We start from the raw sequence: 17,777 nt of genomic DNA, 5'->3' as shown, positions 1-17,777 counted from the left end.
CCATTATCACCTCCATCATCAATTCCACCTCTTGAACCATCATAACTAGAAGTAGAAGTACCTGCAACACTAGGTCTACTATTATGGCCAGCACTTGTGGAGTCAATCTCTTGGTGGGAATGCAATGCCGCATGAAGTGAATCATCAGTATTTTTGCTAAAACTTTCAGAGTGAACTTCTTCGGACAACACACGTTCAACATTAACTCCAAATTCTAGAGCATGAGCGGCAATTCATGGATCAGGATTTCCAACTTCGTCATCCAAGTGTATAGGCCTAACCCACTGGAACAACTGATTATTTTCTTCTTCACCTACCTTGGCTAAAATGTCAAGAAGATCAAGGTAATCTTTTTCAGCAACTCGATCATTTTCTGCCTCTATCGCGTAACTTTAGCCTCATATTATAGTAACAAAACACTAATTGTTCCAATCGAGGGTAAGCCAAACGATTTCGTTGCTTTGTGTGGATGAAAGCAAACGTGCTTCAATTTCTCTCACATGCAGAAGATGACGCAATTTGTGAGAGAACTTTGATGACTAACTTTTTCAATGTAGGTGTTTGATTCTCATACATAAACCACCAAGCGATTCAGTAGTTGGATCTAATTTTGCAAAAACATCATGGACGGCTTGAAGTAGTTCCGGATCACTACCAACTCCACGCCTATATTGAAATCTTAGATTCAAGAAGTATGCTACAATAAAATTTAGTAGAGTTAGTATTTTTTTTTTTAAAGAAACTTAAATACAAAGTAAAAACTTATAAAGATATATAGTATTTAAGTACCTGCTACATGAAGTGGATGTTTTAGTGTTTTCTCCCAACCATCTTGTATTATTTTGAACATCCAATCTCCAGCTCCTTGACGAATAAGGTTCTCTTTCATCACGTGCATAAGCTCGTACACAAATGGCATTGTGGGAACAACTTCAGAATCCACAAGTCGAAGCACCACGTATAATGGCTCATATAATGAAACTATATTTGTCAATCTGTCCCAATACGTATGGTCAAACAATAATTGCTCCAATTCTCGTCCAAGTTTTGTTTGACTGAGTTTGTGTTGTGCCCATTCATCACTCATAAACAATTTTTTCAAATCAACCCTTTTTTTGAGAAGACTGTCAAGAGCAATATAATTGGTAGCAAACCTTGTAGCTCTTGGTCGAACAATGTCTCCACCACAATACTTTCTCATTTGTGCTAGTAACCAACCATGATTGTAAATGAAGTTAGTTATCTTGCGAGCATTGTTTATCACCTCGATATCACTAGGTCTTTTACCGATGTCTTCAAAGATTAAGTCGATGCAGTGCGCCGCACACGAAGTCCAATATAAGTTATACTTCTTCATCAATTGTTTCCCTACTTTCATGAATGCCGACCCATTATCTGTGACAATTTGGACCACATTTTCCTTATCGACTTCTTTGATAATAGTCTTCAAAAGCTCTTATATATACTTATGGTGTTTGATATAGTTCGATGCATCGACTGACTTAAGGAACACTATGGTCCCTTTAGAATAAACCATGAAGTTAATAATACTTAATTTCATGGGTCCTGTCCATCCATCTGACATTATTATGCACCCATATGTCTTCCATTTTTCCCTTTGTTGGTTCACATAAGCTTCCATTTCTTTGTACTCCATTTCCAAGTATTTGTTCTTTATTTCATATGGAGATGGGGGTTCGATTCCCATTCCTGCACTTCATATGTAAAACATGTCACAAAATACTATACTTACTAAAAGTATAACACAATATAACATTTGATAAATTAGTAATTACCTGCTTGTTGTGCACCAATAATCATATTCTTGAAGTGATGAGACTTTGCTTTTACGGGTGCGATACTCTTATAAATGAAGAATTTGCTGATTAAGCATCCCATCGTTTCTTTAATTGCACCACCCTTGAATATATCTTTGATATTTTTTTGTCTTGCTGTAGAAGACTTGTAAAGCGAAGGGGCAATAGGGGGTGAATGATGCGAATGTCGCATACTATGTGATTTTCGCATCGTCGACGGTATACTAGTAGAAGACTCTCCCGATTTACATTTGCTTCCTACAATATTCTCATGTTGTTCACGTTCCCAATTAGATGCTTTCGAGGCACGAACTGCAGATCGATATGCATCTCGCTCATCTGGGTGCATATCTGTCGGATACATATACACATCTTCATCCTCAGCATCTTCATCATCATCATCTTCGTTTACTAAATGTGTATGATGCGTCCCCATTGTGCCACGTAATTGACTATGAATGTCTTCAATATCAGCATTTTTCTTTACTTTTGCTTTTTGTTTGTCATGCACCAACAATCGTATCTCTTCTTTCACTTCGGGCGGCACTCTTGGACACTTTTTGGTGTTGTTATGCGGGTCCTTATGCATTAAATGAGACTTGAATCGCATGATGCCTCCACTTTTCATTACCAACTCACAAAAATTACAAATTGTTCCATTTCGGTTACCCTCAATTGGTGAACAATACTTCCAAGCCGGATCTCGCCCTGGCACAGCAGAACCACCTTCACTAGCCATGCTAAATCTATTGTAAGAAAAATACACTTAAATTTAAATCTATGTTAATTAAACTAATTAAATAATTTAGTTAAGTTCATGTTTTAAATGTAAATATAATTCTATTCTATGACAAATTTACTAAATATTGAAATTAATCATAATTGAATATGAAAATAAATCGCGATAATATAAAAAATTGAGCATATTTAATATTCCATATATAGTAGTTCATGTTAATTTAACTAATTAAATAATTTAGCTAAGTTAATTTTTTAAATCTAAATGTAATTTTATGACAAATTTACTAATTATTGAAATTAATCATAATTGAATATGAAAATAAATCGTGATAATATAAAAAATTGAGCATATTTAATATTCCATATATAGTAGTTCATGTTAATTTAACTAATTAAATAATTTAGCTAAGTTAATTTTTTAAATCTAAATGTAATTTTATGACAAATTTACTAAATGTTGAAATTAATCATAATTGAATATGAAAATAAATCGCGATAATATAAAAAATTGAGCATATTTAATATTCCATATATAGTAGTTCATGTTAATTTAACTAATTAAATAATTTAGCTAAGTTAATTTTTTAAATCTAAATGTAATTTTATGACAAATTTACTAATTATTGAAATTAATCATAATTGAATATGAAAATAAATCGTGATAATATAAAAAATTGAGCATATTTAATATTCCATATATAGTAGTTCATGTTAATTTAACTAATTAAATAATTTAGCTAAGTTAATTTTTTAAATCTAAATGTAATTTTATGACAAATTTACTAAATATTGAAATTAATCATAATTGAATAAGAAAATAAACCGCGATAATATAAAAAATTGAGCATATTTAATATTCCATATATAGTAGTTCATGTTAATTTAACTAATTAAATAATTTAGCTAAGTTAATTTTTTAAATCTAAATGTAATTTTATGACAAATTTACTAAATATTGAAATTAATCATAATTGAATATGAAAATAAATCGCGATAATATAAAAAATTGAGCATATTTAATATTTCATATATAGTAGTTCATGTTAATTTAACTAATTAAATAATTTAACTAAGTTAATTTTTTAAATCTAAATGTAATTCTATGACAAATTTACTAAATATTGAAATTAATCATAATTGAATATGAAAATAAATCACGATAAAAAAAATTGAGCATATTTAATATTCCATAATTAATCATGTTAATTAAATTAATTACATAATTTACTATATTAATTAAATTAATTAAATAATTTAGCTAAGTTAACTAGTTTAATGTAATTCTAAATGTGAATCTAAATCACAAATAATCATCTAAAATAAATATATCATAATCTAAATTAATTCAATAAAAATATACAAATTAATTACAATTGAATGTAAACATACTAATTAATTAAAAATACATGAATTAATTATTGCAAATAAAATTAATTATAATTTCAAACAAACATACCTTAAAATGATTGAATAATTGAGCAACCTTGGAAAAAATTGGAGTAATAAGAGAGCAAATGAAGAATCAAAGCAAAAATGGATGAAATTGATGCAAAATTGGCTATTTATAGATGAAATTTGGGCCAAAATAGCCGTTGGAACCTTAAGTTACCGTTCAAAATTAATATTGGTCGTTGGATCACAATTTGGAAGCAATCTGGCCGTCGAATCACAATTTGGAAGCAATCTGGCCGTTGGATCTCTTTGTTAATGTTGGGATTCAAATTTGGGCGTTGGATCAACACGGGCGTGATCTGAGTCGTCAAATCACGCTGGAGAGAGAGGGGCGATTTTTCGCCAAAAATCGCCAAAAAATCGGTGATAAAAGGGATTCTCAGGCGATTTTTTGAATAAATCGTCGATTTATCGCCAATCGCCGATATATCGCTAATTTTTTGGCAATTTTTGGCGAAAAATCGCCCCACCGACTTATCTCCTCCATATGTCGTTTCGCTCCCTGCCGACACGAGATATATCGGCGATATTTCGCCGATATTTTTCGACTTTTTCCTCCTTGATACCAGTGACCTAACCCCCCTTTTGGGTTTGGTTGTAAGAAAACAAAGGAAAAAGTTTTGCTTTGTTTCATAAGCACCACTGCCTCACTCGTGCTAGATAGAAGCAGTCATTTAGAGGTCTTACTAGTGCATTTATTCCTCCAAGTCCTTTTACTAATTTAGCTGCATGCATTATTCCTCTGACCCATTTGTACCACTCGTACAATGGATGACTCATATGAGATTTATATTTCGAATGAAATTGTGGTTTGACCATATTTGTATTATTTGTGGATACAATAAAACTTACAATATACACAAATGTTATTCCTAGATTGCATGTATGTTGTTTATATAAATGCCCAAGTTTTTTTGTGCTTGTTACTAAACAATCCTTCTTGTAAAGAATATAATGTGAAAAGTATGGAGATAGAGAAATAGAAGAAAATTACAAACATAAAGATGATTGTACTATTGTTTCTGTTTTGATTTTTTAAAAGTTTTGTGAATGGATTTTCTTGACTTATGTCTTCATTTAGCATAATAGATTTTAAGGTTATTAAATTTTATTGAATATTTAGAGATAGATAACTAATTTAAGCCAAGTTAATCTTATTGTAAGCATATAATTTGAGCTTGTAAACTTTCCAAAGAATGATCACCACTAATCACACACCAATTGTAATAACAAAAATTCAACACACAAGTTCCAAAATTACATTTTGAAGAACTAATCTATTAAATAAGGTTGCTTTGGACTTTTTAGTTGTAATTCAAAATATGCATTTCTCTACCTTGATAGGTTGAATCTGTGAATGGTAAGAAACATTTCTTCATCAACTTTTCTCCATTTCTCTCATTCTTCTCTTTCTAAGCTCCTAACTTAACAAAGTCTTTAGACTTCAAGGAATAAAAAACTATAATTTTCATTTGATGAAAAATGTTTAACTAATAAAAAATAATTTTAATTATTTTAAATAAATTCCATTGATTCAATAATATAATCATAAGATTTAATTAAAGTTGAAATTGATGAAAAAATAAGTATTGAAACATTTTGATTTTATTTTATTGTAGATAATAGTACAAATTAGGGTTGAAGATTAGTTATAAAAATAAAAGTTATTGTATGTATTTAAAAATTTGTTAAACTTTAGGCAAAGTTAATCTAATAACATATATTTTTAAGCATTAGATGAAGTTTAGTTTTAATGAATCTAGTCAAATTTGTGTTAAATTATAAAAATAAATAAATCTTATAATTTCTAAATTGTACTAATATAAACTACATTGATTTGACTTGGTGAATACGTACAATAGAGGCCTACCATATGATTCAAAGGCTAACTCACTGAAATGCACATTGTGTGTTTTTATTTAGGCAGTGGGCATCATAGTGGGTGCTGCTATGTTTAACAAGTTAACCCCCATAGTAACCATATAATTGAGAGGTTGAGGCTAGCCTATCTCAATGATTTTTATTTAAATGATGTGACAAAATGTTTCCCATTTATTTGTTAATGTATGTTATATTTGTGTAATAATTATAATGATCGCATATCAGAACATTATATTCACATTCATATGTCTCTAACAATTTATTCCTTTAATAATGAATTATGGTTGTTTAATGCATTGATATTATGATGAGACATTCTCATTGTTCTAGGTATAAATTCTTTTTGGAATACAATTTCTCTTTGAAGTGAAGAAAGATGTGATAAGAGAACTTGGTTTCGGGAGGCTACTACAATTAAGTTGCAAGGAGTTGAATTTAGATTTATGTTCTTGGTTGTTGAGAAACATAAACATTACTTATTCCCAACTCAAGTTATCTGGAAGGAAGACAGTCCTTTTGACTTCTCATGATGTTGGGATCATGATGAAAATTCCACATGTTAGAAGAAAGTTAATTGTTGAAGAAGAAATTGTTAAACCTAGTCTAGTGTCGAATTTGAAGGATATAGAGGCATTGATGGTTAACATTGATGATATTGATGAATTTAAAAGGCTCTTCTTTATATTCTCGTGTGCAAAGTTATTGGCATCCACATCTTATTTGGAAGGTAGTCACACGTTGTGGAATACACCTTGAGAGCAGTTACTTAGGAACATAAATTGAGGAGAATTAGTATTACAATTTTTTTTATTTAATCTATACATAAACATAGGAGGAAGAAAAGTATTTGGGTTAATGGGTGTTTAATGTTTTTACAGGTAAAACTATTCATCTTATTTATAAGTATACGATGAAGTATTTGACATTTAATAATGGTAATAGATTACGTTGGTCATGATGTTAACACTAATTATGTCTAATATAAAGCAACATATATTTTACCTTTCAATATCTAATTTTGTAACCATGTATATGGAACTTACCACGCCGCACTATGCTGCATGGACTGATTTGTTGGTGAAATAACGATTAAAGTTGGAGTTGGAAATCTTAGGAGGATTTGGTAAAGTTGATGTATAATTGACTGTTGGTTATGTTAAGATAGTTAATGAACATTGCGATTGAACTATTAGGATGACAATTTGCATGTTTTGCAATGATAGTTGGTTAACACATCAGTGGAGCAAGATAAGATAGAAGGAAGTGAAGGTCTTCCGGTTAGTGAGTCGATTGACATAGCCAAGGCTGAAGACTTTGATGTAATCCTTCATATCTAATTATTATAAATGGAAACTTGTATTTAACTAAGTCTCAGGTCCAAATATATGTAATTTAATTACCTTTTATTATGTTTAACTTAGGTTGGTTTTGCTCTTATGGAGGCAACTCAACGTTGGATATAGATGCACAAAGTCATTTGAATAAACTTATTGCATCATACCATCGTGACATGAATGTGTTGAGGACTTGTTTTATGTCTTCACACTATGGCACTAATGAAGAACAACCTTCGAGTTGGCATGAAGATATAAATGAAGTGATGCACCCTTCAATATAAATAATGCTTAACAGTCACATGTTTATTCCGATGGTCAAAGAACATTTGTTGAAAGTAGCATTAGATGTGCTCATAGAGTGTCAGAAACACCATATGTAGAAGAATGTGTGTTCTTTACAAACGAGGATGGCATTCACCCCAAAACACCCAATATGTTGGTGCCAATGCAATCGTGCGGGGACAACAATATGGATGTAGAGTCACAAGCCTTAGGAAAAATAGAACCATGAAGAATTATAATCAAAACATGTCATCATAGGCAACGAGCAATTGTGTGCAAGTCACCTTTTGTACAATTTTATGTATCATAATACAAAAGGGTGAATGAGGAAAAGACACATGTTGCTAACTATGTGTTTGATGAGTCGAGAAATCCTAAGTTAATTTGAAATCACAAGTTTACTAATCATTGTTCTTACAATACGATAATTATGGGTTTGTCTCAAAAAAATAAAAATAATTCTCATAGCTTTTGTTTCATGTAATTAATAGCGAGGTGGTTTGTGCATATGGTGGTTGAGGCGTGACACGAGCACAACTTTAGTGCTTAGCAAATGAGAGATTTATTGATATTCCAATACCACCCCCCCCCCCCCCCCCCCAAATTTGCATCCATCTTTGTAACAAATGAAGAGACATTATTTAGTTGATTTTCATGTTATGTCGGTACATGACTGCAAAAAAAAAAAAAAAAAAAGGAATCTCTGTTGTAGACACTTTTTCTCTCCATACTTTAAGGTGAGGTTTCTTTCCCGATTACACCAAATGTTGTCCCTAATATAATACACATGTATAGCTTTACTCATACATTATGTGAACACGCTCTCAATGACTTTTTATAGGAAATATGTGGTTCAATGAGCAAGTCAATGTTGAAATCAACACTTAAGAAAAGATTAGGTGGCTATTGTGTTGATCTTGAAGAAGGAAATGCATGTACACTTATATGATTACTCATTGGTGAACCTATTTTAGGCAAAAAGAATAAAAAATTGACATGATGAGACATTTAATGTGTTAATTTAATCTCATCCTTGAGAATTGTTTAAAATTTATGAACCTTGAAAATGAAAAAAATAAAATTTAAGATATATAAAAATTACAACAATATATGTAAATATTATATGTTGGCTATCATTATTGATTATAAATAAATATTGATAAAGTCCATTTATTTGACAAGAATGTTATATTTTGGTGTTGAACAAAATGAAATAGAGATTATGAAGTTTAACATTAAGCATGTCATGTAGTGATGTGCCATAAGGTTGGTTAGTGTAGTATAATTACTTTGCACAAAACTTGTTGGAATGGATTTTTGTAGGCCTTAACATTACAGAGATGCATAGTTTTCATTATATATAGTTCCCCTTTTAATTGTGTTATATTTTGTAAAAAAATATATTTGGACATTTCATCCATATTAGGCATCTTCGTTCATTTTCTATTTCAAATTAACGACATACATTTTCATAAATATGTAACCAAACAATATTTATTACTAAAACTCAATATGCTCTGTTTGTCTTAATTGTTACATGTAGATTAAGGACAAACATTAGATTGGTGACAAATATTTGTAATTTCAAAATTATACTTAAAACATTTTACTTCAACATTGTTACTTATGATGATTGTATGTTTTGTAGTTTTACATCTACTTATTTCAATTTAATGAATGGGTGATCATGGTCATCAATTAGAATGTTAAAAGGGTGAATATGTTTTCATCATATCAAAGTATGCAACGGGTTTGCTTTGTTAATGAAGTTTCCAAAGTTGTTGGCTTTATATCGCAATTAATAAAAAATTCCCTTTAGGTGAAACAATGTAAATATCAAGAACTTACTTTTACAGTATGCAAATATAGTAGGACATTCTAAATTGTAAGTTAAAATTGTATTTTTGATTCATGTATTTATTTTTGAGTCTAATCAAGTCCTCTGTTAATAATACAACGCAAATCATGTTCGTTATTGTAGTTGTCATATTGGGATGTATGCTATTCTTTATATGCAACATTGGAATAGAAATGGTCCTAATAGAGCCACTAATTTTGTAAGTTGTTAAATATCATGTTATACCTAGATTTTGAAATCTATAGTTTAAATGTTACCGGGAAATGAGGCCTAACATAAGTTTAATGTATAGGAACACAAGCCTTAAAAGACTTGAATTTGCAATTCAAATGGTTCTCACTAATAAAAATGAAGTTTGTGAAATGGTTGCAGCCAATATTTGGGCAACCAACGATGCATAATAGTTGTGGGTTACCTTCACAATTCATTTATTTTGATATATTTCATTCAATTCTTTGACTATACATTCTAATTTAAAATCTTATCCCACCATATGTAGTGAATAATAGAATCTGAGGTTATGCCATGGCTTCTTTTTGGTAAAAATGAAGGGATAAGTTATAAATACATTTGCTTCAAGTAGATGCATGGTTGATTTTACTACCAGGTTAGCTGATATCCCCTCCAAATAATATCAAACAATAGTAAATGACTTTTATTTATTTTTGGTATAATATTTACAATTCTTTGTGCTTCCATATTAGTCTTTATTAGGAGTATAGTTGTGTTCTATTCATTCTTTGTAACTTAAACGAATTGTTTGAACCTTCCTAAAAATCATATTTCCTTCTCATTCAATTGCCAATCTTTCTTCTATTTTCCTCATTCTCCACAACAACCATATATAACACAAACACAATAACACAAAAATAAAACAAAATTGATGAAAGTTACCACTATCTCATTTTGCCATCATTTTTCAAATTTTAAACTGCATTTCGTTACAAATAAACCCTAAATACATTAAAATATATATTTAGATACAATATTAATGAACATTCAATATGTAGAAGTGTGCAATGTAATCAAGTTTAAATTACAAAAAAGCATAAATCACATAACTAATACAATTTTCAAATCTCAAAGAATCAAAATTACAAATCAAAATAAAAATTATCACAAAATTTAATAAAATACATATACCACCTAGAAAAACCCTTACTTCAAAAGTGAATGCAACTACAATATTTATATGTTTTGTTCCCTCTTTCTCTCAATTGCTTTCTATCTCCTTCTTGAAGGTAAAAGCAAAAGAGGAAGTAAAGGAAGAGGAGAAATTACTTTGTTTGTTGTGAAAAGAGGAGAAGAAAATGGGTTATTTGTCCAACTAGGGTTTATTTGGAATTGACACTTGGATTGTTGTTTTAGGGTTAATGTTTGGTGGGATAATGAAGATGTCGTTTTCCTTATGGTGATGGAGGAAAAAGAAATTAAGGGATAATGTTTGGAGGTTTTTTGGGGTTGATGGGTTATGACGAATTAAGGAGCTAACAAATTTTTTATGAATTGTTTGGGTTGTGGTTGTGAACAAAGAAGAAAGAAAATAGGTTTTTGGAGTTAGGGTTTGGTTGAAAAGGGAATAAGGTGGGGGTAAATCTCAATATATTTTTTTCTTTTTTGAAAATTATTTTTTTAAAACCTAATCCATGCGGATTGTCTAGTTGGATTATGACATATACATGAGCCATGTCATTAGCTTAAGTAGACAGTTGATTTGGAGCTTCCTCACATGACTTTTCCAACTAAGTGATCCAACTAGAATTGTTGTTAAAGTGTTGATGACATTTTTGGAAGGCTTTTAAAATCAGTATGGAAAGACATTTTTGTTCCCCAAATTCCCGTGAACCTGAAAGGTAAAAAGTAAAATTTCCAAAAGAGAATTTTTTGCTCCTAATGTATGGTTACATAAATTTCCCTATAAAGGGAACTGTTTTTATTAATTCAACCAAAAATATTTTTTTATTTTGTTGGAAGAAAAAATCTATTTTTTTTTTTAGAATTCAGCTTCCAAATGCAATTTTACTATTATATATTTACAATTTAAAGTTAATTGAATTAAACACTAATTAAAAAAAAAAACAATAACTTCAAAACATGTTTTACTTATTCTAAAAAAACTTTTTTTATTAACTAAACCAAGCATAATTTTTTATTTTTTTATTTTGGAGAACAAAAACCATTTTTCAGTATTCAATTCTTAAATACAATTTTTGTTTTTGAAAACACAAAGAACTGTTCTTAAAAACTGTTTTCTAAAATAGTTTTAAAAAACAACAACCAAACATACTCTATATAACTATTAGTTTTTTTAATTTTTTGTTTAAGCACCAAGAGTGTCAATGATTAATTTAATTTAATTCCTATTCTTGTAAAACTTAATTGAAAATATTTTTAGATTTTATTTTAAGCCAAAGAAAAATACCCTCCAACCACTTTCCATTTTTTTTTTTACAAGGTCTTTAGAATGGCAATAGAAATATATGAAATGGGTTAAGGGTAAGGATTGTACTCAAAGGTTTTTTATTTTTTATTTTTTATTTTTATTTAAGAATGAATTATTTTTTAAGCTAAAATATGTGGAGAGTTAGTGTGGACCCCGCATTTCTGCTCGTGCGTTTCCCACTCGAATGACACAAACTCACTTTTTATTTATTTTGAAAAATGATTTTTGAAATAACTTGGAGTCGCAACTTATTTTTGTTTTATTTTAAAAGGGAAAACAAAATAAGAAAAAAAACCCTAAGTGTGACTCCTTATTTGGAAAAGCAGGTCTATGAAAAACGGAGTTGGGTTCGGGGGTCAGGTTACCTATTGGGAAGATACAGTGGTGAGTCATAGCACCCCTTTAAGCCCTATAATAAGGTCTCTACTAAATAAGGTAAAGCAAGTGTGACAATTGATAAATCAAACATGGATACAAAGAGAAAATCAATATAGAAATAATCAAGTGAACAAGGAAGACAAGGCGTGTACCTGAATAATGAGTTGTTTGCTTCATGGGAAACAAAGGTGAGTAAACGAATACAGAATAGTCGCATATCTCTCAAAGCAAATCAATCAAGCATGACATTCAATCAACTGATCAAACAATGAGAAAATCACATATGTTGGGCCCCACCAAAGCCCGATTCATTCTTGTTTGAATTAATCCCATTATTTTGAATTACAGAATTAAATTCGTACTTATTTTAAAACATTTTTAAAAATCAAGGAAAATGGGAAAAATGTTGGCCGAAGAGAAAATGACAACAAATTTTATTGAAAAATGGGATTTTCAAGACCTAAAAATTCTAAGGATGAAAAATTGAAGAGTCGAATTATTTAAAAACTGGATTTCAAAAATCATTTGAAAACTAGATTTTGGGAAATTATTTTTAAAATCAAAGAGTAAAAAATTGAAGAATGACACGTGGTCTGCTCCTCTTGTTTCTATTTCAAGCGAGTTAGTGTAACTGGCAAAGCAAGAGTTGCATGCTTCCTCAATACGTCCATCACATCAAGCCCATGATCACCATATAAACGTTCAATGCATCTAAGATTCAGAGCTGTGAAGTAGTCTTCAATACGAATTGGACTATCTGTTTTGATAATATTATTGTTGATCTTATGTAACAATTCTTCCACACGCTTAGTTATCACATTTACAGACTCTAACAGCATGTCCAGTTCAAACCTGTCATCTTCACATCAGAATAAACTCTCTTCATATTGGTTTTTGCGCATGTGCTTTAAAGAATAATCCTCACTTCCCGAAGCGACAGATACCCAATAGTCATTCAACACTTCTGCACCAAGTTCTGTTCTCTGGCTTGCAGAAGGTATTGGATAATTCTTTGGAAGAAGTCGATAATTGGGAGTACAACGCTCACAGTTACAGAGATCAAGTTCTTGAATGGTGTGAAACCAAGGTTTGGTTAATCTTGATTTTGATGATAACAAAACAAGGTTTAGAACTAATGATCATATTTCAAGTGTGATTAGGCAAGACGACTTCCAAAGTGGCAATTCAAAGACAAATCAAGCCAAGGAGAAATCATGAAGAAGAAGACCACCTCAAAGAGAAGAGTTTTTCAAGACCAAAGCTTCTTAAGATCTCTTTATAAGGTTGTTGGTGCACTAGGACTTTCATGCATTTCATTCTTTATTTATGCACCAAAATCATCCAAGAGTAATATTGTTTTAAATATCTTAAGAATTGGATGATTTCATGTTTTCAACTAAAACCTTGTGTTAAATGATTTTCAAACTTGTGTTAAAAGATTTTAAGTTAAAAAGGTTGAGTGTTGAGCCCAAAAAATGGCTCAACCGGTCGACCGGTTGTGCTCGTCCGGTCGAGGATTGATTGAGGGATGCCAAAAAGTTTCTCTCTCCCAGTGGCTTTCTCTTCTCGGTCAAGGTTGAACCTCAACCGGTTGAGGTCCGATTGAGGCCCAACGGTCACTTTTTCTAACGGCTAGTCAACCGGTCGACCCCTAGCTCGACCGGTTGAACCCCCAACGGCTAGTTTGGCTTTTTTCTTCTATAAAAAGGCTCCAATCTTCATTGTTTTATAAGCTTAACCTTTCCAAATCATTCTTGATTATATTTGAGCCTTGGAAGAGTGTTTTTGAGTGCACCATTGTTTCATAACTTGCATATCTTTAGTGCACCATTCAATCCTAGTTTTTCTTGTATCTTTGAGCCTAAAGTTCTATTACTAGGATTTTTGTGAGATTAATCTTTGTATATCTTTGAGAGGAATTTTCTTAAGTGAGGGGTATCACTTGAGAGGTTGTTCAAGAGTGGGATAACTCTTGAGAAGTATAAAAGGTGCTTGGAGCCAAAAGTCCAAGAGGGTGAATTGGAACCATAATCCAATTGTAAAGAGATTGGAAGCTTGGTTGAAGCTTCAAGATAGTGGAACCCTCACTCGGTTAGGAGGTTGAGGAGAGTGAACATAGGCAAGGAAGTGGCGAACCACTATAAACTCTCGTGTTTGCACTCTCTCTTCCCTAACTCTTTTAAATTATATGTAATTGTGTTTATTTTGTTTATTATATATTTGCATATAATTGTCTCTTATTTTTGCATAGTTTAAATTTGTAAAAAGAAACCATCACCCTATTTACCCCCTCCTCTAGGTGATTACCATAGTTTGGATTAGCCTTAAATTTCTAACAAATGGGTTTTGCCATATGTTTCTCCTTGTTTTGGGACAAGTTGATATTTCTTACTTTGATATAATGATAAATTAAATCTCAACTCAAGGTTCTCCTCCAATTCTCCTAAGAACACTTCATACTCTATATTCATCTTCTCTTGGTCAACTATACTCTTGGAATCATCTACTTCCAGGTTAAGGGATTTAAGCTTCCACGAACGAGGCTTTCCACACTTTCTTTGGCCCTTCTCCAACTTTCACCTGAAACCACTTCATAGCATCATCTTTCGTGACCCTGTGTTGGATTCTAACAAGAGGCTTGCACCTTCTACGAAGACCAACACGGTAACCCAGGCACTCCAGAACAAGAAAGAAGTCCATACCATAAATTCCGATTGATTCTTGGGTCATTCTGGATTGCACTATGAGTGACATCAACCAAGATTATCTCATAGTATTTGTAAGTGGAATCCTCATTGATCCAATAAGAGTTGAGAACCTTGAGACCAACCAGCTTCCGTCCAACACGTTCCTCTGTAACTGAACTCTTATTGCGTTGAAATTCCAGCTAAGTGACACCTTGGTTTGTGGGCTTCATATCGACTGAAACACTGATACTGTTGAGAGTGGCAGATGTTGGTGGAGAGACAGAATGAGGGAAATCACAAAACTTGATGGCTCCCAAGCATAGCCTTCTTTTTAGTCACTGCAAATTCCTAGCACGTTGTCTTCATTAGTTCAGTCATGGCATTCTTCATCTCAACGTCATCAACAAACTTCTAGCAAACCGAGGTTGCCAACCACATGAAGAAGCTACTAAGTCGTAGTGTACGATCTAGCTTCTGAAAGAATCTTGCCGCTATCTGTGCTCATGACGGCATAGGTACCAGGAATCCTTCTCTTTAAACTGACTGGCAGTAGTGCTGAAGCTCCCAAAAATTAAATGCATTAACCTTCTCTGTTTGTTCAACCGCTTTATGATTCTCTTCCTTCTATAACGCTCACTCTTTTATCACCATCCAAAGATGCTAAAATGAGAGAGCCACGTGGAATGAGACTCTCGGCACGTCTAAATTGGGTTCTCATGTGGAGTCATGGAAGATGGGTTCGAAAGGCGCACACCATGTAGATGCCCCTTATTGATATGAAAGAATGGGTATGAATGATTAATCTATGGACGTAGAGACAGGTTGGTGTGAGCCTTGCTATTAATGGTTGGTATGGTGGGTATGAAAGATAGGGAATAGGTGAGCATGAATGGTGATATGGGTATGGTGGCAATGGGTAATAAATAGAGAAAGGGGTATGGTTATGAGTATAGTGGATATGAAGTTGGAGGTGGGGGCCCGAAAGTTAGGATATGGTGATTTGTAGGATGAGGATATAAGTGATGAATGTAATGATGGGTATGGTATGAGCTGCAGGTCCTAGAGTTGATAGTTGTATGCTATTTGGCTGTGGATGATGGAATTCACATGTTTCACCAAACTTGCAAAGTTTTGTCTCCACATAGTAAGAACACTCTTTTTCATCTTTCTTGTCAAAATCAGAAGTGAGCTTTAGCTCCACCATGCATCTGCTCCAGATGTTTGTTTGACTCATTCAATTCTTTGTCTGTGGCCTTCTGCAGAAGTGCATGCTCTCACTCTCTTGTTGTCGCTTCATCCATCTCCCCAGAATTTGCACCACTTATAATTTCACCCATTGGATAATCAGATGATTCCATATTCTGCAAGCCCCTCTTGAGTCCATCAGTTTTTACAAACAAATACCGTCTTCTTAAGCATTGGATTCATACTGCCCTACAATAGCAAGAAATGAAGTCCTTGAGGTATCCTTCAAGTAATAATAAACCATATGGCTGCCCTGCTCCAAACAAATTACCTGTTCTTCCCATGCCTCAAAATGAGGAATATTTGCAAGCATTCTGATTACTGAAAGGCCCACTTGAGTTGGCAACTGAGAACAACACCTAGTGTCTTGATTGATAGCAGCCCATGTTCAAAAACCCCCCTAAGACCCATTTATGTGCAGAAGATTCCCTGTTTCAGGAAACCCACTCCACGAAATCATTTTCTTGTTCCAAGCTTAGAAATTGTGCCCATATGAAAACCAATGGCAATGCTAACAAAACTCTTCTCCTCGGGAATACGAATGGCCACTGAGAATAGAGAGTAAACAACAAGGGAGCAAGCATGAAAACAAAGTATCAAATGAACTAAAGAAAGCACTGACCTGAACCCCATCTCATATTGAAGTCGATGGGCTTACGTATAGGTGGGAAAACCAAGTGGAAATGAGATCTAAAGATATGACTCAGACACTCAAAGGAGAGCTAAAAAGGAACTGGATCACTCTTAAACAAATTCCACACAAAGAACAAGGCATATATTTATTAACATAGTCACAACAACCCAAAGAATATCAACGACAATCAATATGTGGTCTAGCAAACATACTTGAAAATGCACCAGATGTCTTCCCTAGCCTCTTCCCTCCTCCTCGCTTTCACTTCCTTTGTAAAAAAAATGCATCTGCTCTTATCTTTTTTTCTCCCAGGCTGCTCACTGGTTCCCTCTCAAGCTCTATCAAAATTTTCTTTTTCTTCCTCCTTCTTTCTTTCCCCTCTCTTGCTATCTTGATCCTCCTCTTCCTTTTGAGCTACAAACTATCAGTAGGAAAGCAAAAGCCACAAGCGCAACTTCGCTCATTTTCACCAAGCCCCAAATCAATCGACCCATCAATCACAACAAAAATACAAGGATAAAGCAAAAACAAAAATTAGAATGAACATTGAGGACAATGCAAATAGGAGAACATGCAACCTTCTGATGTACAGGGCCTCATTTCAGGTGACATCCATGGGTTCAAAACAGGTGGGATCAATGAATCAAAGAAAACTCAAGAACATAGCATGTATACAGAAGAATAAATTCAACCAAAACAAACAAATAACTCTGCCTATCCACACCAAAGCAGCAAACTGATGCTCAGGAAGACAACTAAAAATGAGGGTTAAACAGTGCAAAAATGAGAAAACAAAGAAGCTATAGTTGCCATACTTGGAAAGCTCTCCTCAAGCAACCCTCCGCTCATTTTTTTGAAACTCTGTTTTTCCTCCTTTTCAAGCTCTCTACCACTCCCCTCGGTCTAGCTGATTTTTTTTCTTTTCTTCAAGCTCCTTTCCTCATTTACTCCCTCTCTGCAGCTCGTCTTTTTCAAAATTTTGATTTCTTTCAAATTTAATTTCCAAAATTCTAATTCTTAAA

This window comes from Vitis riparia, chromosome 15 (genome assembly GCF_004353265.1).
Source record: "Vitis riparia cultivar Riparia Gloire de Montpellier isolate 1030 chromosome 15, EGFV_Vit.rip_1.0, whole genome shotgun sequence".
NCBI classification, from domain to species: Eukaryota; Viridiplantae; Streptophyta; class Magnoliopsida; order Vitales; family Vitaceae; genus Vitis; species Vitis riparia.
Note: the sequence above shows the minus strand (reverse complement) of the source record.